Source organism: Gopherus flavomarginatus, chromosome 8, assembly GCF_025201925.1.
Source record: "Gopherus flavomarginatus isolate rGopFla2 chromosome 8, rGopFla2.mat.asm, whole genome shotgun sequence".
NCBI lineage: Eukaryota > Metazoa > Chordata > Testudines > Testudinidae > Gopherus > Gopherus flavomarginatus.
Window position 1 is genome coordinate 52289477 of NC_066624.1, and position 25528 is coordinate 52315004.

Sequence of the window (25528 nt, forward strand, 5' to 3'; positions counted from 1 at the left end):
AATTTCTCTCTGTGTTAGGATCACTGTCTCTCTCTCAGGGAGAGTCTGAGAGGGGGAGAGAAGTGGGAGGAAGGTGAATTTCCTCTCTGTTTTAAGATTCAAGGAGGTTGAATGATCTCTCAGTGTAACCCAGGGAGGGGAAAATCTGGGAGGAAGAAAGGATAGGGGGGGAATGGTTAATTTCCCTTTGTTTTGAGACCAGGGGGTTTGGGTCTTGGGTCTCCCAGGGAAGGTTTTGGGGGACAAAGAGTGTACCCAAACACTATATTTTGGGTAGGTGGCAGAGTGATAAGATCTAAGCTAGGAATTAAGCTTAGAAGGTAACAGGTAGGTTCCCACTTTCTGGACGCTAAAATTCAAAGTGGGAAACAGACCCTGACAGTGCCTCTGAACCTAATAAGCAAGGTGACACTCCGCCAGTGCTGTGTGCAATAAACTCCTCTGCTTGACCTCTACACGATGTGATTTACGTCCTTCAGAAAACAAAGAAAGAGGTGGAGGCCAGGTGACCAGGTTGCCAGGGAAACAGGACAAAGGACAGAAGACGGACAAAAGGGCCTGGCTGAGATGGGCTGTTGGAAGCAAGGAGTCTGCTGGTTTTGAGACTCAAGGGGAGAGCCCAGGCTCTGACTTTTGGGTCTCATGACTTTGCTGAATCTTCCTACTTCCTGTGCTAACAAAGAACTTTCCCAGGTTGTATTCCAGACCACTAATAAACCTTCTGTTTTACAACGCTGGCTGAGAGTCACTGGGGATTGTGGAAGTTGGGAGTGCATGACTCCTTTGGGGGGGGGGGGTGTAAGGTTTTCCCAGGTGTCCTGATAAGGTGACTCACTACAGGAAGCTCCTGGCATGGAACGGGTGCTGAAAGATCCAAGGTCAGTCCCAGGTCGTGCTGAAGGCAAGGAGGTTTCCCCCAGTGACAGTGTCCCCCTGGGCAGTGTCACACTGATGAGGACTTTGCCTGGGTTTGTCTCAGAGCTGTTCCAGAGCACTGAGTCTGTGTCAGCCCCCCAGCATGTGACCTGCAGGCGCCACTCTGGCAAAGCCCCCTGTCCCTGGGCTTTCGCATCATTAGCCCCTGCTTAGTGACTAGGGGTAAGTTTAGGGCAGTGATTCCCAAAATGTGGGGCATGCCTCCTAGGGGGGCACAGAGGAATGTTCATGGAGGCACCTCAGGGTTGAGCCAGCCCCCATGGAGGGCAGGGAGGGAGCACCACTCAGTCCCACTCTGTCCCAGCTCTTAGCCTACCCTACCCTCAGCCTGAGCCTGAGCCCCTGGCCCAGCTGCGACCCCTTTACATGTGTCTGCACCCCTCTCCCCAGCAAGCCATAGTCCCACTCCCAGCCCAGGTTCTCGACTGCGGCTTCCAAGGGGCCACAGTCATGGTTAAGAGGGCACAGTGTGAAAAGTTTGGGGACCACTGGTTTGGGATGATGTCCGCAATCACTTCTATGCAGTCCAATAAAAGCTATTCCTCACCCACCTACCCCTCCATCAGGAGAGACTAGGTATGTTCTGCTGCCCTTCACTCATACAGGAAGGATAATAACATTTCATTCCACTCAATCCTAAAGTGATTTGTAACCCAACACCAGCCAAAACTGGTCATTTTCGGGAAGCGGACCCATCATGCTGCATACGTAGGCAGAGTAGGTGTGTCTATGCAAACACAGTCTGTTCCTGAAGTCTTTCCCACAGCTTCTCACTAGATGTGAGGGGGGAGCATATTCAGCCCCTGCTTCTGCTTAGTACTTAAAAACTCCATATTGTCCCTATCACTGCCGGCCTTAGATTGCTCCTCCTGTCCTGTTTTTAACAGTTCAGATGAGGTGGCCGCGTGGTTAAGGTGATGGACTGCTAATCCATTGCGCTTTGCACGCATGGATTCAAATTGAATCCTCATCAGATGCATTTAGTTTTCACCTCTCCTTTATAGACAACCATCTCCCCCTTTGGTACAATAACAGACCCAACAATGTTGCTTCTTGCAAACAAAAACCTTCTCAGAAACTCAGACCGCTCCCCTTGCTTTAAATTAAATGTCTAAATCCCAGATATCTAAAAAATTTTTCTCTAGTCCTGTATTTCTTAGTCTTTATCTCAAAAGGTAACATCCTCATAATCTCCCCCAAACATTCTGGGACTTTTCCAAATAATTAAAAGACCCCCATCCTGAGCAAGGCCACAACCATGGACCAGAGCTAGTGTCTAGGCCAAGCAGTTCAAAAGGAAGAAACTCAAACATTTTCTACCTGTTTCCCTTGGCAAGATCTGACTGAGAAAATAAAATTCCCCAGACTGAAAATTTTCTGCTGAAAAACCAATACTAGTCTGTTTGGGGACTTTTATTTGAATGTATTATTATTATTCTATTCTGATTTATCTCAGTTCAGTGTTTGTCCTCCAGATGTGTTTACAGGTATTGAGTTGTGGGGGGAAGGAGGCCAATTCATAATGTCTCTACCCCCCTTTCTTAGTTTCTTCCAACTTGCTAGGAAATACCTTTGCTACGACGTGAGTCAAGCAGTGTCCATTGTTGCTGGGCTATCTCGTAGAAGTCTGTATTGTACAAGGTTCCTGGGATAGTCCTTGGGAGTGTGGATAACTTCAATGGGCCAGCAGCGAGTCTGGCTCCTCCATTGTCACACCTGAAAGGCTGGTGGGGGGCATTTCCCAACCTCATAACATATTTCAGTAAGGCACACAGAGCAAAACTTTATAACTTCCCAACCAATGCGAGCACACAATCCAACATGATATTAATGTTCAACAGATCAAGACTTTTGACATGATAGCTCACAAGGCAGACTTCGCACAAACCATGTTATCATTATATGAGAGTGGTGAATATGGGGCTACCAGGGTGCTGCTTTGAGCACAGCGTGCCACACTTGGGCTTCCATGGAGACGTACCCTTAGAGTCCATCCCTCCTGGGATAAATGTGGCAGCAGGGCTGGCCTTGGTCATCTGACTTGGGCTCATGGAGCTGAAGCTGAGAGGCTAAAAACTGTGGTGCAGATATTTGTGTTCACACTGAGGCCGGGGTTCAGAAACCCTCACCCCTCTGGGAGGTCTCAGAGATTGGGTTCAAGTCCATATGTCTGCACCGTAATTTTATAGTCTGGCACAGCCCAAGTCCCATAATCCTGAGACAGCTGACTCAGGCTTTGAGACAGGTGCCCTGGGTGTTTTAATCACAGTGTAGACATAACGTTAGGCTACGTCTCAAGTGCAATGAAACACCCACGGTTGATCTATGTCACATAAATCAGGATCACGCAGCTAGGTCTGGAGTAAAGTTGCAGTGCACATGTCTGGGCTCAGACTCAGTACTCTAAGTCTCAGTACTCTAAGAGCCCAGAAGGTTGAGAGGGAGTTTAGCAAGTGGAAATGGTAAAACCGCAGTCTAGTATTACCCTGGACTCAATGGCATTTCTCCATTGATCTGTCTGCTTTGGCGCAGGGACAATAGCACACTCTGCTGCATTCGTTATTTCAAAGGGTGGTTTAGGATTTTCATTCTCTGACACTGGACACAAAGTAGATCTCAACCCTGGGTGTAAACTAAATGAGCCGCTCACAGATTTTGGGAGCCACAATGGGCATTTGGTGTGAGAGCTCAGACCTGCCCCTGCTCCAGAGGGTGGGGGTCATCCTTGAGGGGACTGGACCACTGACCTATCAGCTCTTAATACCTACACTTTAAGGAACTCTATTATCAGTGCCTGTGAGTGTAATTTATACCATAAGAAAAACCATACTGGGTTAGACCAAAGGTCCATCTAGCACTGAATCTTGTCTTCTGACAGTAGCCAATGCCAGGTGCCCCAAAAGCTACTCCCCAAGGCACCACTGGGAGTCGAACCCAGGATTGCCTGGTTTATGAAATAAGGGTTTTAGCCAGCTAAGGAAAGCAAATGTGAATTTTGTCTTAATGGGCCACTGACAAAAGCATCCCAGACAGAAAAGCAATAGGCTAAAAAGAAACCTAGCAGCTGTTGAAGTAGCTTAGTTGGGTGAGTGCTAAGCTAAAGGTCTGTGGTTCAATCCCAAGCTCTGGCAGGCTCTTCTTTCTCCCTTTGTGCAGGGCTGGGCTGTTTTCTGAAAGCACAGCAGTTCCTTTAACTGCCACAAATCCTTCATTTCAGGCTATACAGCAGGAAAAGACAGCATGGGCTTCTGCACCGAGTTGGCCCACCTCCCCTTTCGTTCTTCGTCAGCAAGGGGAAGAAAAAGAAGCTTTCCTTCAAGCAAGGTTCAGAAGGGCGACATAAGGATGACTTCCTGAGCACCGGCTCCAGTCCTCTGCTCTGCCAGCTGACCTATTGGAGGGCTGCCACCACTTGCTCTACGTTTCCCCATCAGTGTGTGCCAGGGTGAGCACAAGCTAAGTGGACAGAGTTTCTGTAGTGTAGTGGTTATCACATTTGCCCAATACACAAAAGGTCCCTTGTTCAGAGTCAGGCAGAAACATGCTGGCTTCCTTTTCTCAGATCCCCTTGCTGTCCAGGAAGGCACTCCTCCTTCTGCTATTGGCCTGTCCCTGGGATAACTCCAACTCCTGCATGACAGAGGGTGCTGACGTCAATGGAGAAAACACTTTGGCGTCAGTCTGGAGAACCTAGAGCAGTTAGGTGTGTCACCTTTTGGAGGCTTGTGGCTTGGCCTCCTCTCCCCTTGGAGGTTGGCCTATAGATTGATGGCTTTAGAGGTGGGGGCTGGGCTGGCTGTGAGCAACTGGGATCCAGGAAACCCCCATCTGCCCTTCTGAGGGCCGAACCTATGGAAGTGTGGTTGGCTTCTGGGAGATAAACCCCTTTGCCTGCCTCTTGGCATCCCAGAGATGGCTACTTGCAGGTCAGGAGAAGTGGAGTTCTGGGAGGAAGGAAAAGAAGCAATGGTGAGGCTGAGTGGGCTCCTTTCTGGCTGAGATTGTGGGCTGCGGGAGGTCTGGGAGTTGCCTGTAAGCCATAAGTGGACTTGGTGAAGTGAAAACCGCTGCTTCATTCTGGCTGACCTGGGGGCGCCACTGATGACTTGGGAGTGAGGGCGGAGGGCTGGCTGTGTGCAAATGGGATCCAGGAAGCCCCAGCCTGCCTCACCAGGATCCGAGTCTTCTTCTCTCTTGCCATGGGGAGCCCAGCCTTAAGCCTGCCCAGCATGTGCTGCAGCTTGAGCATTAAGCCTTTCTGTGAGGCCTGTGCTGGAGCTGACCATGGACCCCTGTGCGGTACTGCTGGGGGAAATCATAACTGCAAATAATTCTGGCCACAAGATCATGCCGTTGGGTCGAATGGGGCAAGCTGGAGGCCTGGAGACTTAGTCCGCAGGGCTAGCAGGTCAAGCCGTTTTCCCGCATGTGGGGGAGGCAGCTGCTGTGGTTCGCCCTTCCTGCGGTATAATTCAGGGGTGCGAGGCTGCAGAGCTGAGAGGAATTGGCGGGAGGCTCTCTATCATTAGTTTTATGAGTGGCTGGGAGAAGCATTCATGTAACTCAGTTGGATGTGCCCCGACCTGTGGATGTCTGTGTAAGTGCAATTTGTGCCAGAAATTTGCAGCCTGTCACACCATCACAGTATGAGAGGGAATCCAGGCGGTGGGACACAGGGCTCAGGGGTCCCTCTGTTCAGGTTTCATCCTGTAGATCTCATCATAGATTTTCAACAACCACAGTGAATGTTCACTGAGACAGAGAGAGAGATGCCAAATGGTGATCTCCAAGGCCTGCGGACATCAAACGATAAGGAATTCTGCACACAGAGAGGACTCTGCTAGTGGAAAATGCCTTTGGAAAAGCCCCTTCTGTCACCAGCTGTGGTCCTACAGTGCTCAGTGCTCTGCGTTGTGGCCTCAAGAGCCATGGATGCAAGTTGAGTTACGATGACCTTTTCCTTGTCCCCACGTTTCTTAGGTGCCTCCTTCTGACACTAGTCAGAAAAAAATGACCAGTTTCTTTTGGAAGCATCTGCACTGCAAGGCAAAGGCAGTCTTCTCTGCTTCCTCGAAAGAATGACCAAAAGGTGGGAAGAGCAGACACATTTGGCAAGGCACCACTGGGTGCTACATCTCTAACCTCCACTTTACCTGGCAGGTGCCTTGGCCAGCTTAGCCACGGTGCTGCTCTCTGGGACTTTTCTCTCAGCTGCTCCATTTCTCATCAGTGACAATCAAAAGGAAGGTGATATGGCCTCTGTGTGTGGACATCCCCAGCGAACCCCAAGGACGTGTGGCACAGGCTCTTGTGTTGCAGCAATTGCAGTTGAAGCAATCGCCAGGCTAATGCCAGTCACAGCAGCCTTTTCATCAACTCCAGGCTTGTGATTTGATTCTTTCCAATGCTTCTCTCCAAAGAAGCCTTTTCCTTAGCAAGCAGTTACTTGGATACCAAGGGAGGTCTCTTCTGTTTCCTAGAAAGACACAGGAAAATGTGAGCAGAGGAGACAAAAACCATACAACAAGGCACCACTGGGAGTTGAACCCAGGATCTCCTGTTTACTAGGCAGGTGCTTTAACCAGCTAAGCCATGGTGCCTGCCTCAAAAAAGCATTTACAACTGTTCCATTTGATGGTCCAGGACAACACCTGCAAATTCCAAAATACAGCCCTTCCCCATTTCCCTCAAGACTTGTAGACTTTGAGGTGTCTGGCTCTCTGTGCACAGAAAGCCACAGCTGAGTTGATAGAGGGCTTCTAACATGTGCTTCTCCCACCAGCCACGGTGATCATATACTGGTTAGTGATCTGTGTTTCAGTCACAGCAACCTTGGCTCAGTTCTGAGTCATGGTAACCTTTCCTTCAGCTCTAGACTTCTCATTTGTCACTTTCCAAGTGTGGTGGGGTAACTGCCCCAAACAATCAGGAAAAAAATTAAGGCAGCCTTGGAGAGGTGGCGCAGAACCCAGCCAGTCAGGAAAGGGCTTATTGGGAGAGCCAATCAGGAGAAGGCTTGCGGGAGCAGCCCATATATACAGGGCTGCTCAGCACAGCAAGAGTCAGTCACTCCTTGGAGTTTGAGGAGGGAGGATTGGCTGCCCTGAAGGAAGGAGAAGGAGGGGTACCATGGTCAGAGTAGTGCTGGGTGGGTAAGGGGAGCATGAGTGACCTCCTGGCTGACTACTGCCAGACTAAGGCCCTTATACAAAGGTGGAGGAAGGTGCTAGGTCTGTGGGGAAGTGGTCCAGGGAAACAGATGGTGAGGGTTGGAGGTGCACCCCTTTTGCCTCAGTTGCCACTGACACAGGTGGCTACACCCTGGACTGCAGCTGGCCACTGAGGCAAGTGTCTAGGTAAAGGACAGCTGCCCCCTCGAAGCAAGAAGAGAACTGAGTGGGGCACAGCCAGAGGGCTCTTTCCATTAGAGGACATTGAAGTCCTGAGAGCGACATGGGTCCTAATGATAGAACAGATGGCAGCCAGATGCCACTGGATGAAGGCGCACTGGTGGACCAGAGCTAATTGCCAGGATGGCCAACAGGAGGCACTGCAGTGGTGAGACATGCCCCATGGCACCAAGACTCAGCCGCAAGGAAGGCTCTCTCTGTCTTGAACCACCACTTAGAAGGATTCTGATGACAGGTCTTTTCTTTCTTATGAAGAGATACGAAAAAGGAGCCAACAGACACATTAGGTTCAGCAAGGAAGAACTGTCAGGCCAAGCCAAAATTTCCTGGGAAGGCTCTTCAGCCAGCTCTTCCCAGAGACCACTATCCAGAGGCCTTTTAACAGTCACTGCAGGTGTTCACCACAAAAGAGACAAAGAGATGCCAAAATAGAGTTCTCCACTGCCTGCAGCCATCAAGCTACCAGGAGTTCTGTGCACAGAGAGGCCCCTGCTGGTGAAAAAAGGCTTTGGTAGAGACTCTTCTGACTCCAGCCATGATCATATAGCGTTTAGCACTCTGTGTTGTGGCTTCAGCATCCACAGATGCAAGTTCAGTTAGGAGATGTTTTTCTTGTCTCCACATTTGCCTAGTGACTCCTTTCAACACTTGTCACCAAAAAGACTGTTTCTTTTGCAAACAATGTACAGCTAGGCAAAGGCAGTCTTCTCCATTTCCTCAAAAGATCACCAAGCTGTGGGGAGAGGAGGTACATTCAGCCAGGCACCACTGGGTGCTGGATGCTGAATCTCCTCTTTATTCAGCAGCTGTCTGTGAAGGAGATAAATCTACACCGTGTAGAGGTCAATAAAAGGAGTTTATTACACACAGCGCTGGCGGAGAGTCACCTTGCTTATTAGGCTCAGAGACACTGTTAATCAATTGATTACAATAGAATACATAGGTTTTTCATGGGTGGGGGAAAGTGACAGGATAGCCAGTTCCACAGCCCGAGATAGGTTTTGCAGCAAGACAAGATAGCACATTAGCCAGTGGCTAACAGGTTACATAATATCTCCGCCCATAGTCTCAAGTTAGCAAGTTAACATTTAATGAATACTTTGATAAAATGTTATTAGTATAAAATATCTATGTTGAATTCTGATTTGAGGTCCATAGAAATGGAGCAACTCTTTTGATGGTCCAACAGGTACATTCATAGGTGTTAAAGCAAAGAAACAGTGAAAGTATATGGCAATAAAGATTTTCTGTCTGTCTAAAGGCAAGGCATTGGTCCCTTGGAAGGGAGGTGGAAGGATGCCATATTTTATACTGACATGTGCCAACTTCTCATAAATTCAAGGTTGGATCTGTGGGAAGAACATCTCCCTACAGAATATTCAAACACAATAGGAACAGGGATTCTTTGTTCAATCTGCAACTTTGAATAAGACACGATTATTTAGTTCTTAGCTCTAACACCCGGCAATTTGCTGACCAGGCCTATCTTAGCAAGCAAGGCTTTCCGTTTACCCCAGCTTTCTCTTAGCTGATCACTATTTGCTAGGCCTCTGGTCCCTTGACCATACTCTGGACTTTGAGTCTGGAAAAGAGCTGGCACAATCCATAGACCAGGTTGTTATATAAAATGCACATGGATTTGAACCCTTCACGCCCAGTAATGGCAAAGTTCTTGGTTCAGGCTCGTAGCAGTGATGGAATAAACTGCAGGTTCAAATCAAGTCTCTGGAGTCCATCCACAGCTGGGATGGGTCATTCAGTCCTTTGTAGAGAGCTTCAGTCTGTAGCAAAGTCCCTCCAGAGGTATGAAGCAGGACTGAAGACAAGATGGAGACAAGGCATCAGCCTTTTATAGACTCTTGCCATGTGGTCTTTGCTTTCTTTGTCACAAGGACACTCTATCCAGCACGTGGCATAGAAAAAAACATTAAAGTTCTGTCCATAGGCAGGTCCCTGCATATACCTTGCTAAGTCACAAGTCATATCTGCCTTCTCTCAATGGGTCAGTTGCATAACTTGTGGTCCTTATTGAGCCATCAAGAAGGCTAGGCAGAACTGACACCAACTTGTCTGGCTGGGGTTTCCTGGGAAGCGTAGCACAAATTTGAAATATGGGCAGCATAGATCCAATATTCATAACATCAACAACAAAAATGATACACATCTAGAGATAGCATCATTATAATCAGCTAATCAGAACCTCTCCATACACCCCTTACACAACAACATTTCTACAATATTGGCTGCAAATATAGAACAGTGGTCGCAACGGTGATCTATAGTTACAGAATATGTCAATAACATCACAGGAGGTGACACAGCATCAGTGAGACTGATACTGGAATATTGCTTCCAGTTTTGGTGTCCTCCTTTGAAAAAGATGTTGTGAAATTGGAGCTGGGGCAGTAAAGAGCCACCAAATGTTCTGAGGGCTGGAGAAAAATGCCTTCTAGTGAGCTATTGAAAGAGCTCAACCTGTTTAGCTTATCAAAAGAAGATTGAAAGGTGACTTCATTGAAGTTCCTTAATGGAGAGAAAAGATTGGCTATTAAAGGGCTCTTGAATCTAGCAGAGAAAAGTATAACAAGACCCAATGGCTGGAAGGTGAAAAGAGACAAATTCATATTACACTTAAGGCACAAATAATCAACAGCGAGGATTATTCACCACAGGAACAAGTTACCAAGGAAAGTGGTGGATTCACCATCTCCTGACGTCATTCAATGAAGACTAGATGCCTTTGTGGAATGTGTTTGCCCCAAAAGTAGCTATTGTGTCATACAGGAGGTCTCTGATATGCAGGGGGTCAGATTAGATGCTCTAATCATCTCTTCTAGCCATAAAGTTGACTAATTTCTGAAAAACGGAGTGTAGCATTGGGAGCAGCATCTAATGTTTTCCTGTCTAGCCGGCTTGCTTCCTAGAACGAATGCTCCTTGAGTGGGATGACCACAGGGAATAGCTCAAACCTCCAAAGTTCCTGGCCAGGGGCAGGACATTAGCACAGCAAGAGAGGGGTGTGGCAGTGACATCACAAAGGCCTTTTGCAGGACCCCACACTATTGGTCAAAGGTGGTGGGGAGGTGGTGACCTCACAGAGAGATGCTGACATCAGCCAGGCAGGACAGGAGTGAGGGGCCAGGGAAACTTCAGAGACCCCTGTGGCTTTGCTTCAGCAAGTCTCCTTCTCCAGGTCTCTCTTTGAGGACCGAGAAAGTATTTGGGTTCAGGTACGTGAGCACCAGGAGGACCCTCTTTCGAGTTTTCTCCTTCCCTTTTCCTGATTTTACTAGAAAACAGCTATCCCTGTTTAGAAGATAAGAGCCTCCTTGAGGTTTGAAACCTGTTCAGTCTGATCCATCTGGTGACAGGTGAATTCTAGGCATGGAAAACACGAGCTTAAGGTGGCAGAATTTTATTCTGCACCTGGGCTTTTGTCCCTTAGAATCACTGGGAACATTAGGGTTTGTCCTTTTTGTTTCACCTTTTCCTCCCTCCCTCCTTTCTCTCCCTCTCTTGCTTCTAGTGTCCCCTCTCTCTGTGTGTGTGTGTGTGTGTGTGTGTGTGTGTGTGTGTGTGTGTGTGTGTGTGTGTGTGTGTGTGTGTGTGTGTGTGTGTGTGTGTGTTGCAGGGGAGTGCTCGGCAATTCCCACTATGGGAGGTCCACCCAAAAATGTGGGGCTGAAATAGTGCTTGGGCAATGATTCTCACCAGTGACCTGGCCATCCTTTGGCCTCTGATGAGAACCCTCAGCCTCTCATCCTCAGTCTCTACCCTGATTGGCTGAGCTGGGGGTTATTGACAGGGAGGAGACTCAGGTCCTTGTTGTTCTCTTTGAAAACCAAGGAAATAAGTCATAACCACTTATATGTTTGATGAATTTTGCTGCTTCTCTGCATTAATGGTCTCTGAGTAGTTCACGATTCTCTCTAACATTGCAGTTCTCCTCAAATACTTGCTGAATAATTACTGTGCACTGTTGTTGATCTGGAGCTCATCGGAGAGCACTTTACTCAGGTCATTCAATCTCTGAAATTCAAGATCCGATGGTTAGTTTGAACATCAGGGCTCTTGGGTCCTACTCCCAACTCTGCCACTGGCTGGCTGTATGACCTAAGACAAGTCAATTCTCCTTTCTCAGCCTTAGCTTCTCCCTCTTTCAAGTAAGGATAATAATGATCCCTCCTACCTACCTTACGGTACGTGGAGGCAGGACTGGCTCTAGGTTTTTTGCTGCCCCAAGCAAAAAAAAATTTGTCTGTCCCCCCATCCCCCTGCTGCCCTAGCCCTGGGCTCTCCCCACACCCCGCACCCCCTGCCTCCACAGCTCTGGGCCTCCCCCCACCCCCACACCCCTGCTGCCCCACCCCTGGGCTCTACCTCCTGACCCTCACCCCCTGCTGCTCCAGCCCTGGGCTCTACCCCCTGACCCTCACTCCCTGCCGTCCCAGCCCTGGGGTCTCCTCCCCACACCCGCACCCCCTGCCAAGCCAGCCCTGGGCTCTCGCACACACACACCCCATGCTACCCCAGCTCTGGGATCTCCCCCCACCAATGCTCCCCCACCCACACACACCCTGCTGCCCCAGTCCTGGGCTCTGCCCCCTCCACCTGCACCCCCTTCAGCCCCAGCCCTGGGCTCCTCCCCCCACCTGCACCCTCCTTCTGCCCTAGCCCTGGGTCACTGGTAACTTGCTCCCAGGGTGGGTCATTCAGCAGGAATTTTGGATGTGCACAGAGCACAGACAGGATTGGTTCCCACATGGTTACAGAGCTGCAGTAAAGTGGAACAATTTTCAGCTTGTGTGATTGGAAGATATCTGGATGCATATTGTAAGACTGTCTTCCATAAATGAGGAAAAGTTGAGGTACCTTTATTATTCTTTCTTCCACTCTTCATTTCTATGGGGAATTTGCCAGTGCAATATCACTGTCTTCCTTTTAAACAAACAAAAAGGCAATGGCTGTTGAAAATAGCAATTCCCATCCTAAAAACCTCTGGGAAGCATTTCTTACTCAATTTTATCCTACTTTTTCTACAGGAAATTACAGTGGATCAGTATATTTGATTTGGGAGAAATGAAGTACCAGCTGCCCAAACTGAGCTTGAGCACTCCTGAATTTTGAGGTGTTCAAATCTGGAAGGCAGGTGCTAGATTCCCTTTCTGAATATTTGCTAAATCTGGAAAGGAAAAGTCAATTTCTGCTTCCATGGCTCAGAAGTGGAAATCCTCCTACGTGCCTGGTACTGTATCTAAAGCTGCTCAGGTCCAGTAGAGCCTCCCCTCCCTTACTTTTCATTTTAAATTCTAGTGGGACCCACATACCTCCTTTGCTAGGCTTCAGATAGAGAGGGGCATTTAGTCCACCCAATTCCTTCTTTGGGGGCTGCAAGGTGAGGTCACACCAGTGTCCCTAAGCCAGTCTGGGGATGTCTTCTGAAGGGGGTATCTGGGCCAAAGCCTTCTACTTATTGGGCACATTTGTTCCCCATTCACAGTGCCACACCACTCTAGCAGTGAGCTCTCCATTCACAGCAAGCTGCTGCTTGAGGTTTCAGCTACCATACTCCCTCTCCCTCCCTTCCCTGTTGATAGCAGCCAAGGGAATGCTGGGAAATGTAGTTCTTTCCCTGCTCCAGGGCTGGCTCTATAGGCAGGGAGCTAACCAAGGAACTACAGCTCCCAAGGCCCCCTGTTGGTTCTCAGCTCCCAGGCTTCAGAGTAGCAGCCCTGTTAGTCTGTATCTGCAAAGAACAGCAGTACTTGTGGCAACTTAGAGATTAACAAATTTATTTCAGCATGAGCTTTCATGAGCTACAGCTCACTTCTTCGGATGCATAGAATGGAACTCACAGACAGGAGATATTTATACATACAGAGAACATGAAAAGATGGAAGTATGCATACCAACAGGAAGAGTCTAATCAATTGAAATTGAGCTATAATTAGCAGGAGGAAAAAACCTTTTGAAGTGATAATTAAGATGACCCATAGAAGGTGTGAGGAGAACTTAACATAGGGAAATAGATTCAATTAGTGTAATGACCCAACCATTCCCAGTCTCTGTTTAGGCCTGAGTTAATTGTATTAATTTGCGTATTAATTCGAGTTCAGCAGTCTCTCTTTGGAGTCTGTTTTTGAAGTTTTTTTGTTGCAAAATTGCCACCTTCAAGTCTATCACTGAGTGGTGAGAGAGGTTGAAGTGTTGTCCCACTGATTTTTGAATGTTATGATTCCTGATGTCAGATTGGTGTCCATTTATTCTTTTGCGCAGAGACTGTCCGATTTGGCCAATGTACATGGCAGAGGGGCATTGCTGGCACATGATGGCATATATCACGTTGGTAGATATGCAGGTGAACGAGCCCCTGATGGCGTGGCTGATGTGATTAGGTCCTATGATGGTGTCACTTGAATAGATATGTGGACAGAGCTGGCATTGGGCTTTGTTGCAAGGCGAGGTTCCTGGGTTAGTGTTTATGTTGTATGGTGTGCAGTTGCTGGTGAGTATTTGCTTCAGGTTGAGAGGCTGTCATAAGCGAGGACTGGCCTGTCTCCCAAGATCTATGAGAGTGAGGGATCATCTTTAAGGATAGGTTGTAGGTCTTTGATGATGCGCTGGAGAGGTTTTAGTTGGGGGCTGTAGGTGATAGCTAGTGGCGTTCTGTTATTTTCTTTGTTGGGCCTGTCCTGTAGTAGGTGGCTTCTGAGTACTCTTCTGGCTCTGTCAATCTGTTTTTTCTCTTTAGCAGGTGAGTACTGTAGTTTTAAGAATGCTTGATAGAGATCTTGTATGTGTTTATCTCTGAGATATTGGAGCAAATACAGTTGTATCTTAGAGCTTGGCTGTAGGCAATGGATCGTGTGGTGTGTCCTGGATGGGAGCTGGAGGCATGTAAGTATGTATAGCAGTCAGTGGGTTTCTGGTATAGGGCGGTGTTTATGTGACCATCGTTTATTAGCACATTAATGTCAAGGAAATGGACCGCTTGTGTGGATTGGTCTAGGCTGAGATTGATATTAGGATGGAAATTGTTAAAATCACAGAGGAGTTCCTCGAGGGCTTCTTTTCCATGGGTCCAGATGATGAAGATGTCATCAATGTAGTGCAAGTAGAGTCGGGGTGCTAGGGAACGAGAGCTAAGGAAGCGTTGTTCTAAGTCAGCCATAAAGATGTTGGCATATTGTGAGGCCATGTGAGAACCCATAGCAGTGTTGCTGACTTGAAGGTATATATTGTCCCCAAATGTGAAATAGTTGTGGGTGAGAACAAAGTCACAAAGTTCAGCCACTAGGTTAGCCGTGATATTATCTGGGATACTATTCCTGATGGCTTGTAGTCCATCTTTCTGTGGAATGTTGGTGTAGAGGGCTTCCACATCCATAGTGGCCAGGATGGTGTTTTCTGGAAGATCACTGATGGATTGTAGTTTCCTCAGGAAGTCAGTGGTGTCTTGAAGATAGCTGGGAGTGCTGGTAGCATAGGGCCTGAGGAAAGAGTCCACATAGCCAGACAATCCTGCTGTTAAGGTGCCAATGCTTGAGATGATGGGGCATCCAGGATTTCCAGGTTTATGGATCTTGGATAGCAAATAGAGTACACCTGGTCGGGGTTCTAGGCATGTGTCTGTACAGATCTGTTCCTGTGCTTTCTCAGGAAATTTCTTGAACAGATGGTGTAGTTTCTTTTGGTAATCATCAGTGGGATCAGAGGGTAATGGCCTGTAGAATGTGGAGTTAGAGAGCCTCCTAGCAGCCTCTCGTTCACATTCCGACCTATTCACGATGACGACAGCACCTCCTTTGTCAGCCTTTTTTAAATGATGTCGAAGTTGTTCTTGAGGCTGTTGATGGCACTGTGTTCAGTACGGCTTAGGTTATGGAGCAAGTGATGCTGCTTTTCCACAATTTCAGCCTGTGCACGTTGACGGAAGCAATCTATGTAGAAGTCCAGTCTGTTGTTTCGACACTCAGGAGGAGTCCATGCAGAATCCTTTTTATTATAACGTTGGTAGGAAGGATTCTGTGGGTTAGGATGTTGTTCAGAGGTGTATTGGAAGTATTCTTTGAGTCGGAGATGATGAAAATAGGATTCTAGGTCACCGCTCCCAGACTGGATCCCTCTTAGCTGCTGCCCCTGCAAATGGGCTGCCCCAAGTACCTGCTTGCTTTGCTGGTGCCTAGAGCCACCCCTGGGACCGACACATGTTTGTTTTCATCCTCTGAGTCAGGAAAACCACGAAAGCCTCTTCTTTTGTACTGGGGCAGGCAAAAATAAAGTGACACTAAGTTGTTCTGATTGCTAAAAGCAGGTTTAGGGAGTTGTGTATTTTTGAAAAAAAATAAAAAAAATAATATCCTTCTAACTAACAGCATGAGATAAAAAAAGAACACAGACAAACCTTGTCAGTAATGTCCTAAATGGGAAATCAGCAGCGGTTTGTAGCTGTGGGAGCATAAAGTCTGAATGTGTATGACTCGACCCCAGCCCCCACCTCCACATAGCAGTAGGGCTTGGCAATCTCTCTGTGCATTGGTGTGGTGGCTGAGTGGTTAACCAAGCAGTGACAATCCAAGGAGGTTCCCTGAGTCAGTTTCACTCCTCAGGAGATTCTGCACAACAAAAATTCTGTGCATAGTGGTTTAAAATTCTGCAAATTTTATTTGCCAATAAATAAATGTGGAGGCTCCAGCGTGGCAATGGGGAACACAGGCTCCTGGATGCCCAGAGGTGGGATATCACCCTGCAGCCCCCTCTCCCCTCCAGGGAAACAGACTCTGTGGTGAGGCTGCACCTCTCTGCTGCCTACTCCAGGAGCCCCCAAAAGACTCCCCAGAACTGCTCATGAGGGGTGCATGACCACTCTTGTGGCTTCCCTTTGCTTCCCCATCAGAAAGCCTGAGCATCTGACCGTGGGCGATTTGAAAGGGCCTGGGAGCTCCTGCCACCACTACCAGCAGCGCAGGCTAAAACAGATTCCTGCCCACCCTCACTTCGCATGGCGCACCACTCCCAGAAGCATCTGGCATGTCCCTGTGGGGTGTGTCTCTTGCACGCTGTCCCTGCCTCAAGTGCAACTCTGCCATTGGAACTGCAGCAATGGGAGCTGCAGGGGTGGTGCCTGTGAGCAGTGGTGCCAGGAGACCCCCCCAGCCTCCTCCATGTAGGAGTTGTGCCGGGGGGGAGTGTGGGTCACTTTCAGGTGCTGCCTGAGATAGGTGCCACATCCCAACCCCCTGCTCCAGCCCAGAACCTACACCTCATGTACCCAAAATCCCTCCCAGAGACCTCCACTGCCTCCCTTGCACCCCAACCACTGCCCAAGCCCAGATTCCGCACCTCACCCACATCCAAACTCCATCCTGGAGCCCGCCACCGCCCCCCCTGCTTTGTTAGCAGCTTTGTTCCAGCTGCTGGGGAAACACCGCAACATTAAAAAAAACAGCGGTACCAAGTCCTACAGTGTCACCTGTGGGGTTTCTATAAGAGCATCCAGGGTGGGGAGCCAGTCAGCATGTGACTGTATGACCGGATCAAGCGACAGCTGGCCGAGTTCCAGGAGATGAGGCAGCAGCTGGCTGATATGAGCAGGAGCACCAAGTGAAGGGAGGGGCGGCCTCCTTTGACATTTTTGCGGCTTGCAGGGAATGGAGACAAAGCAGCGGGATGCGGGGACTCAGGGCAGGACCCACGGATCCGATGGAGGAAGAGAGAGGAAGCCGCTAGTGGGAAGCAATAAGTGCAGGGTGAAAACCAGCCAGCTGAGAGTCACAGGGGTCTAGAAAATGAAACAGCAGCAGGTCCCATGGTGTGATGGGCAGCACTCAGGACTTTGGATCCTGGAATCTGAGTTTAAATCTCAGTGGGACCTCCTGAGCAATGTTGATTTGCTGCAAAGCCATGGAGCTTGATGTGTTTGGCTACCTTCTCTCAGGGTGAACTAGAGTGAGTTTTTCCCCTCCTGCTGGGTGACTGATGCCCATTGAAGATAGGTCTTTGGTCCGGCTGGTTCAGTGAGCTGGCTGCTATAGGTTGGGGTCCTAGACCTTAACAATCTGGCTAGAGAGCCCTGCGGGTTGACTATATGGCTGTTTCTCACTGCTTCACCTGATGTCCACAACTTTGGTTCCTGCAGCTGCCACACTCTTCCTCTTGCCCACATGGCATTCAAAGGAAGGAGTGGCAGGGCCAGGCTTCATAGTCAGGGCTAGGCAGGAAGGAGGAAGAGTCCCAGGCTGGAGCCCAACACATCTTTCCTGCTCTGGGCCCCTAGAGCAGAGGCGGCTGGTGCTGACAGCTCCAAGGGAAGGTTTATAAGCCACAGAGCAACCGAGGGCAGGGCAAGAGGAGGAGATAACCATGCCTATGCGTGGCCTGCAGACAGCCACAAAGACACCCGGCCAGCCTGCTCCATGCCATGCCAAACCCCCACTGAAGGCTACCCACAGAGCAGCATTCGTTCTGCGGCCGGCATCACAAGGTGGTTGGAAAGCAGGTGGGGCCTCTGACTGTTCCTAATGCAACCCCCTGAACCCCTAATCCATCCATGAATCAAGGAGACAAGACCCGCAGTTGGGCAGCAGAGGTGCAATGGCTTAGTGCACAGGACTTATAGTAGCAGTGCTGAGGGGAATGATGCTGAAGCTGTGAGTTTAAACCTCACTTAAAGCACTAGTTTTCTTTAAGCAAATGGCTTCTGCCAATCATTTTGTCCTGCAGAAAATACAATTCCAGCTCAGAAGACACCGAGGTCCCCTTGCTTTACAGAGAGCAGGGCAGATTCCACAGATCTACCAGGCTCTGCTCTCCACCAGCCACCTGTGTCAGGAGGGGTCAGGCAGAGCACAGAGCACTTCCCCTGACTCCCCCTCAATCTTTGCTCCCCAAACCACCTGTGTGCTCACCCTCTTCGCTGTGAGACTCCAACCCTGCCTGGCTTTCTATATGTTGATGTGTTTTTCATCTGCGATGTTGATCTGCATGTGGGTCCTGTGTGATTTTGGTGGATGCCTGGCATAGCTTTGGGTGCGTGTGTGTATGATTTTTGCATACAGATTGTTTTTTTGCTTAGTATTCTTTTGGTATGTAGTTGTTGTGCTTTCTTGTTGTGGGCTTTTGCTGTATTTTTTGGTGTGGATTTGTTCTTTCTATATTTTATGTGGCTTTCCCTTATGTGTATATGGCTCTGTGTGCTGTGTAGGTTTGGTTTTTGTTTATGTCTGTGTGGGCCTGTGCAGTGTGTGATTTTCTCTTTCTCTCTGTGTGTGTTTGTCTCTCTGTTTGTATCTTCATGTGTATATTCACAGGAACTTTTCAGAATCTCCACAGCTTTGCCAATTTTCACCAGGAATTTTTCTCCATTAAAAAATTCTCACGTGTTCCCTACCAGTTGGTGACCATTTACCCAGGGGCATGTCAGTCTCAAGGTTCTGATTTCCCATTGACTCTTCCCCCTTCTATTGGAACTGTGAACTAGCCAACCAAAAACCCCACTAAGTTTTAGTAGAGGGCCAACAGTCCTTTACACGAGCCAGCCCCGTGAGGGTCACCGATGGCCAGAGAAGGCAGCACAAGCTGATCCCATGGTGTAATAGGCAGCACTTGGGACTCTGAATCCTCGAGTCTGAGTTCAAATGTCAGTGGGACCTTGTGCTGGTTTGTGGTAAAGCCCTGGAGCTCAAAGTGCTCAATTTCCCTGTTTCCAGTTGTTTAAGAATGAGTCTTTTCCCTCCTGCTGGGTGACTCACACCCACTGGAGCCAGGTCTTTGGTTGAGATGGCTGCAATGGATTAGGGTGTAGAAGTGGCTATGGCTGCCTGTAGTCCTGTGGTTTGACCTGGTGGTTGGGATTCTTGCTGCTTCACCTGATTCCCACAAGTTTGGCCCTTGTGCTTGCTGCCACACTTTTCCTTTGCCTCACATGGCGCTTGAAGGAAGGAGTGCCAGGGCCGGGATTAATAGTCAGGGCTTGGCAGGAGGGAGGTGGAGCCCAGCCTGGAGCCCCTCACACCTTCCCTCCTCCGGACACCTAGAGCAGAGGCGGCTGGTGCTGACAGCTTCAAGGGAAGGTTTATAGATGTAAGCAGAGTCAGGATAAGCTCTACTCTGACATCTGGTGGAAAGAATGTCAGAGAGTGTATTTGCATAGGCACGCCTACCCTATCCCAGACTCCCAAGCTGTGGGACTGCTTGGTGACAAATTGCTCACCCTCAGTTGGGTGGTACTGGCTAGACATGGGACATGGGTTCCAAAACCCAGAGAATTGAGAGAGGTTGGTGACAGGTATTTGTGTTTGGTGGCACAGTTGCCTTGTGGAGCTAGAAGCACCAGTTGCACCCCCTTCTCTCTCCACTGTGGAATGTCAGAGTTGATTTTTTTGTTCCCTTAAGAATTTAAATACAGCTTACTGAGCTGAAGTCACTTTGGGCTAATGGTGCACTAGCACTGGGGCTCCCCTACTATGAGCTGGAATCACTAAGAGCTGAAAATCACTAAAAAGCTAAAATCACTGAGCTGAGAGCACTGAGTACGGTGCTAACTAGTGGGGAGCCCAAAGCTATACTGTGGAACAGAGCTGCTGGTGGAGTGGAGCAGTTTGTGGGGACGGCTGGAGCGGATCACAGGACAGCTGGTGGCAGCAGAGCGGCTGACAGAGCGGAGTAGCTGTGGGATGGGTGGAGCGGCCCACAGAGCGAGCGGAGCCGAGCAGTTTGCAGAGAGAACTGGAGCAGCTCATGGAGCAGAGCAGCAGGTGGAGCGGAGCAGTTTCTGAGGACGGCTGGAGGAGCAGCGTGGAGCTGCTGGTAAAGCGGAGCAGTTCATGGAGAAGGCGGAAGCAGAACCCACGGAGAGGCAGGGCAGTTGGCCCCGGACCACGTAAGGTGCCCCTTTCTATCCAGGCTGGGGGGAGGGACCTCTACAGATAAACTCTCGAACTCTGGGGTGGCATTGACCAGAGACTTTTGGGTTGTTGGACTTTGGGGTGATTGGACTTAAAACCCTAAGGGGAAAAAGGACAGTGCCAAACGTACTTGGAGGTGGGTTTTTGTTTATGGTTTGTGTTATAACCCTGTTTGTGGCGTTTCTCCAATGGGATGCCGCATTAATTCCTTCCTTTATTAAAAAGATTTTGCTACATTCAGACTCCGTGCTTGCGAGAGGGGAAGTATTGCCTCCTAGAGGCGCCCAGGGGGGTGTGGTATGCGAGTGTCCCAGGTCACTGGGTGGGGGCTCGAGCCGGTTATGCATTGTGTTACTGAAACGGAACCCCTGGATACTGAACCCGGCCCTTGTTGCTGCCAACTCAGAGGGGCAGAAGGGTTACATTTTTGGGGGCTCGTCCGGGATACCTGGGTCAGTACCCCTCGCAAGCACCTGTTGAGTGTTCCACTGTAATGGGAAATAATTGTGTTTATATTTTGAGGAAACTACTGTTTGTATAATGGCTAATATGTCGGGTTTGTTGGGCTCCAGTCCTGCAGCCTCCAGCTCAGGGGCGGCAGATTCAGCCTATGATTGGGCAAACGCACTGGGGCATATTTTGGAAAAGATTGTGTTGGCCTATGCTACGTCGAACTCTTGTCGTAAGTTAAGGTTATTTGATGGGGAAGAGGAGTTTGAACTCTGGTCGGAGCATACTACTGAAATGCTGCGGGATTGGGCCGTACCTGATGTAGAAAAGCGACGATGTCTAATAGAGAGCCTTAGTGGCCCAGCATTAGATGTAATTCACCCCCTGAAGCTCATTGACCCTGAGGTCAGTGTGAAGGACTGCCTAGAGGCCCTTGATAATACCTTTGGGAGCGTAGAGGGCCCTGAGGACAGTTACTGTAAATTCATTAATTCCCAACAGCAAAGGGGTGAAAAATTTCAGCCTATATACAGAGGCTGGAGAGACTACTTCAGAGAGCTGTTATGAGGGGAGCAGTGACTGCTGAGCAGATGGATCAGACCAGACTGGCTCAAGTTGTAAGAGGGACTCAGTATCAGAACCCGATCCTACTTCACCTCCGACTAAGAGAACGGCAGGAACATCCCCCAAGTTACTCCCAGCTGATAAAGGAGGTCAGGGAAGAAGAAGAAAGGCAGGCGGCCAGCGAGTGTTGGGAAGCCCAAACATTGGAACCAGCCAGCACGACGCCACCGCCAATGGCCAGTGTACTGATGGTGAGCACCACAGAGGAACTTGCCAAACAAATGCAAGTCCTGACAGAACGGATAGCTGAGCTGCAAAGCATCATTGACCAAGCTAAGATTTCCAGGAATAAGGAGCCTCAGACTATGACGATAGAGAAGAAAGTATCTAGAGTCACCGTCCTGTTAGACCCCCAAGTTGGGGCCCTAAGGCCAGACAACGGGTGCTCCGGCCTCCACCCCCCAACGGATTTTTCCCCCAGCCCCCAGAACTGCCACTGGTCACGTAGCTGCTCAGAAAGCAGAACTTGTAACAGGAAAAAGCAACCTTGTGGTCGGCCGGCCTGGAGGGACGAAGTTCCCCTCACGACGGTTGCTTCCTGGGTAAGGATGTTGGGGCCCGACTGCCTCCCTTGTATGGGCATGAGCCACTCGCGACCCCGCAATTGGCTTATCATAAATTATGACGAAAAATTCGCTATATATTCCTGATCCCCTCCCGGGGACGGGCGGAGAGAACTCGAATTCCCGTCGAACCGTATCCAGGCCTGATCAACCTGAAGGTCTCTCCCGGCTCACGCGTTTCCTGAAGCCTGACCACTTGCCGGCCGTAATGAAACTTTTGTGGTTTGTATGTGTAAGTAGAATTAGCTGTTAAGTATAACTGTGCTGCTAGATAAGAGGCAAAGACTGGTTCCAGCCGCCCCAAGGCTCCTGCTAGGGGAAACCCGTTGACCAGGAAACCTTGAAAGCAAGGGGGGCCAGTCGAGCCTCACGACCTGTGTTTAGTGAGATTAACTGCTGCATTTATGGGTACTAATAGCACCAATATCACTTTTATTAACCCCTGGAGCGACCTGCATAATTACTGGGACTTGGAAAAGTACCAGGGCCAGCTTCTATTTGTAATTGTAGTATTTGTATTATTTTTTCTGGTATTATATTGTAAGCCCAAGCTGTAACTAATCGTGTTATCCCTTATCCTTATCTGTGGCTCATTTAATAAACCCTCAATTTTTAACACTACGACTGATTGCTTGCGTTATCCTCGTCCCTACCCTTGGACACTTGTCACCCCCCCCCCGAGGGCATCCAGTGATCGAACCTCCGCCCTACCCCAACGCTCATTACCCGGTAGATAACGGGCACCTGGTGGCCATATCGGTGGAGCGAGGGGCGAGAGCAATCTGTAATCAACATGGCGTCACGAACAGGATGCCTTCGGGAGGGTCAGTGCCCGTGGTGTAGTGGGGACCGTGAACAATCTGAACTCGAGCAATTTCAACACCTACAATTTCACCAAGTGGCCAGCAGACAGTCTGCGAGGCCCACCCTAGATTGGATTTGTAGTATAGAGTCAAGGTCAGGGTCAAAAAGTTATACGACCTCATTAACCCTGCCTGCCGTAGGATGTCTCCTCCATTGCCATCCCACTTTTAAATGTCAGCCGGCCGATAGTTCCCTGCAACCCCAGTGCACGGGGGTTGCGGAGACTAGTCGGACCGAGACACCGTCTGGCATTTGGAAGGAGTGTAGCCGTATCATAAAAAGATCCGGGGCCACCATTTCCAAACTCATACCCCCGCCCCGGGTACAGCCGGGTGATCCTGCCCACGGGTTGCTAGCCCAGTTAGTGCAGGAATTAGAGCAGACCAGGCGGACAAAGAAACTTAGACCAGACGAGTATAAGTCAGAAGACGTGTCCACAGTCTTGATCAGCGCACTGAACAAGGCGCTGGACCTCTGTGCGGTCCTTCATGGAAGCACTATGTTTGCTGCTAAACAAGCCGCTGCTAACGGCACCGACAGCGCAGAATGTGAGATAAGTGACAAAGAGCAGGAGGACGGGAGTCAGACTGGGAGAAGCCCACCCCCCTATGAAGACCCCCCTTCCCCTTTAATCTACCCCACACTCCCCTCAGCCCCACCTGCGCCTGAGAAGAAAAGGCAGATAGAGGCAATGCCCGTTGCTATCACCAAAAGTAAGGTGGATTATTATACAGGCCAGACGGTTACGACCACCGAGTACCGAACTCGCACTAAGGCGGAGATGAAGGAATTCTTAGCAGACACGAGGCGCAGGGAGGGCGAGGCACCCCTAGTGTGGCTGGGTCGTCTGGCCCTGGATCACGGGGCGGAGATGGTAGATAGGGAGGAAGCCGCTGTTCTGGCCAAAACGTCCAATTGGTCGTCGGGGTTCCCGGGTCATCATCTCTTGGGAAATGAGGTATGGCCGCTCACCACCCCGGCCGCGGCCGTCTTGGCCATGAAAGGCAGTTTTAAGGGACTGTATGTACCTCCCGGCAGCGTAAATACACCCCATGAGATCATCTGGGCTATTGCCGGAGCGTCCATCGTAGTGTGGAACCCACAAGCGGTACCGTTAAATTTAGACCAGCAACAGGTTCAGTCAGGTGTCCCCTTTATTTATGTCACAGACCCCACTCAAATTCCGGTCCAACGGGACGCGGTGGACTTGGCCGTAGATGGCGCCCCACCGATTGACACAGGGGGACTCCTGCTGTTGCATGGTTGGGTTGGGCAACCCCTTATTACCTTATATGAGGCCGTGTCCCGGCTCCGAATGCCACCAGCCCCGAAGAACCCCATTTCAGCCCTTCCAGCTGAGAGCCCTGTTAACAAGGGTCAGCCTAAACACCCTGAACGAACCAAGGCTGAAAGAGCACTCTTTGGGTTCCTATTACATAAGGGGATCCCCAAGGAAGCACTGCGGAAGATGTCTGATACCCAACAGCAAGATTTGGGGAAACAGTTAGGATGGAAGGACTGGGACGACTATTTGAGAACAAAAAACGAGTAGAGGCCGGGTGCGCCCCGGCCTCTACAGAGACTTGGGATGATCGACCATATCACACCCTATTGGTAGCCGGTTCCAAACCCCCTCACACCCCTGTATATTTTCTGTTGGACACCGGAGCTCAAATCTCCGTTATAAAATCCGATGTGCCCCATGTACCCACAAGTTCTACTATGTTTATTCAGGGTCTTAACAGTATTGAAGAAAAGCCTGTAGTCACCTTTATTCTGATTCATAAGGGGTATAAGCGAAAAGTTAAGGCTTTGTTGGGAGGAACAAATTTGCTGGGGGTTGGGGATATAAAACGACTGCGATTACAAAAACAAGTCTGCCAGGCTCTGCCTGTCACCCTGTCGCCCGAAGCCTCCCCCCCTTATAGCCCCGAGCTTGTTAATAACAGTTCATGGAAATTTTCCCCCATTCCCACGAAGCCTGAAGGCATCCCCCTCATTAAGCGACTGCTCGACCAATTATTAAAGGAGGGACGGATAGCACAGGCGACCGCGTCAAATTATCTATCTCCCGGCTGGGGTATCCCCAAGCCCGGCAACCCCTCTGAATTTCGATTGGTCATTGACTATAGGCAGGCAAATAGCCGAGTCCGACACCTCCCATTCGCAGGCCCAGCCACCATTCCAGAAATACGGCAACAGCTAAGCGATGCCAGTGGAAGGTGGGCCTGCACCCTGGATTTAAAGGATATGTTCTATCAAATTCCGTTGGAAGACAAATCCCAAATCTTAAATTTCGCTTTCCAGGGCGCACAGTATCAGTGGAAGGTGTGCCCTCAAGGGTTCTGTAATTCCCCCGCCTTGGCCACGGCCGCTCTTGCAAAAACCTTAAAGGGGATAGAAGCCATTGGGGGCACCACCATTTTAGCCTATGTGGACGACATAATTATAATTGGGCCCAACGAACACATAGTCCAACACGTAACTAACACCGTGGTAGCCGAACTAAAGGCCAATGGGTGGCGAATTAATGAGGCAAAAAGCCACCTCGTGCCCTCTCAAAGCTTTTCCTTCTTAGGCCAACATTATGACCCTTACAACTGTGGCCAACCCACCTCGGGAATTCTAGACCCTTGGGTTAAAGACCCGCCCGAGAGTAAAAAGCAATTACAGAGACTTTTAGGCCTAATTAATTATCACCGACACTTCATCCCAGATAAACACCTTGTAGACCTGGAAACGATCCAGGAACCCCTCTCGTCCAAACGGAAACGGG

The 25528-nt window shown here is 49.5% G+C and overlaps 1 protein-coding gene and 1 non-coding gene across 5 annotated transcripts in view; both read right to left on the minus strand.

Annotated features, from left to right (window-relative positions):
• LOC127056975 (zinc finger protein 883-like) overlaps positions 1–25528 on the minus strand; it is a 305218-nt gene that overhangs the window by 161874 nt on the left and 117816 nt on the right. The window lies entirely within an intron of this gene.
• On the minus strand, positions 6463–6536 carry TRNAT-AGU (transfer RNA threonine (anticodon AGU)). The gene has a single exon. It is a non-coding gene; the product is annotated as a tRNA-Thr (tRNA).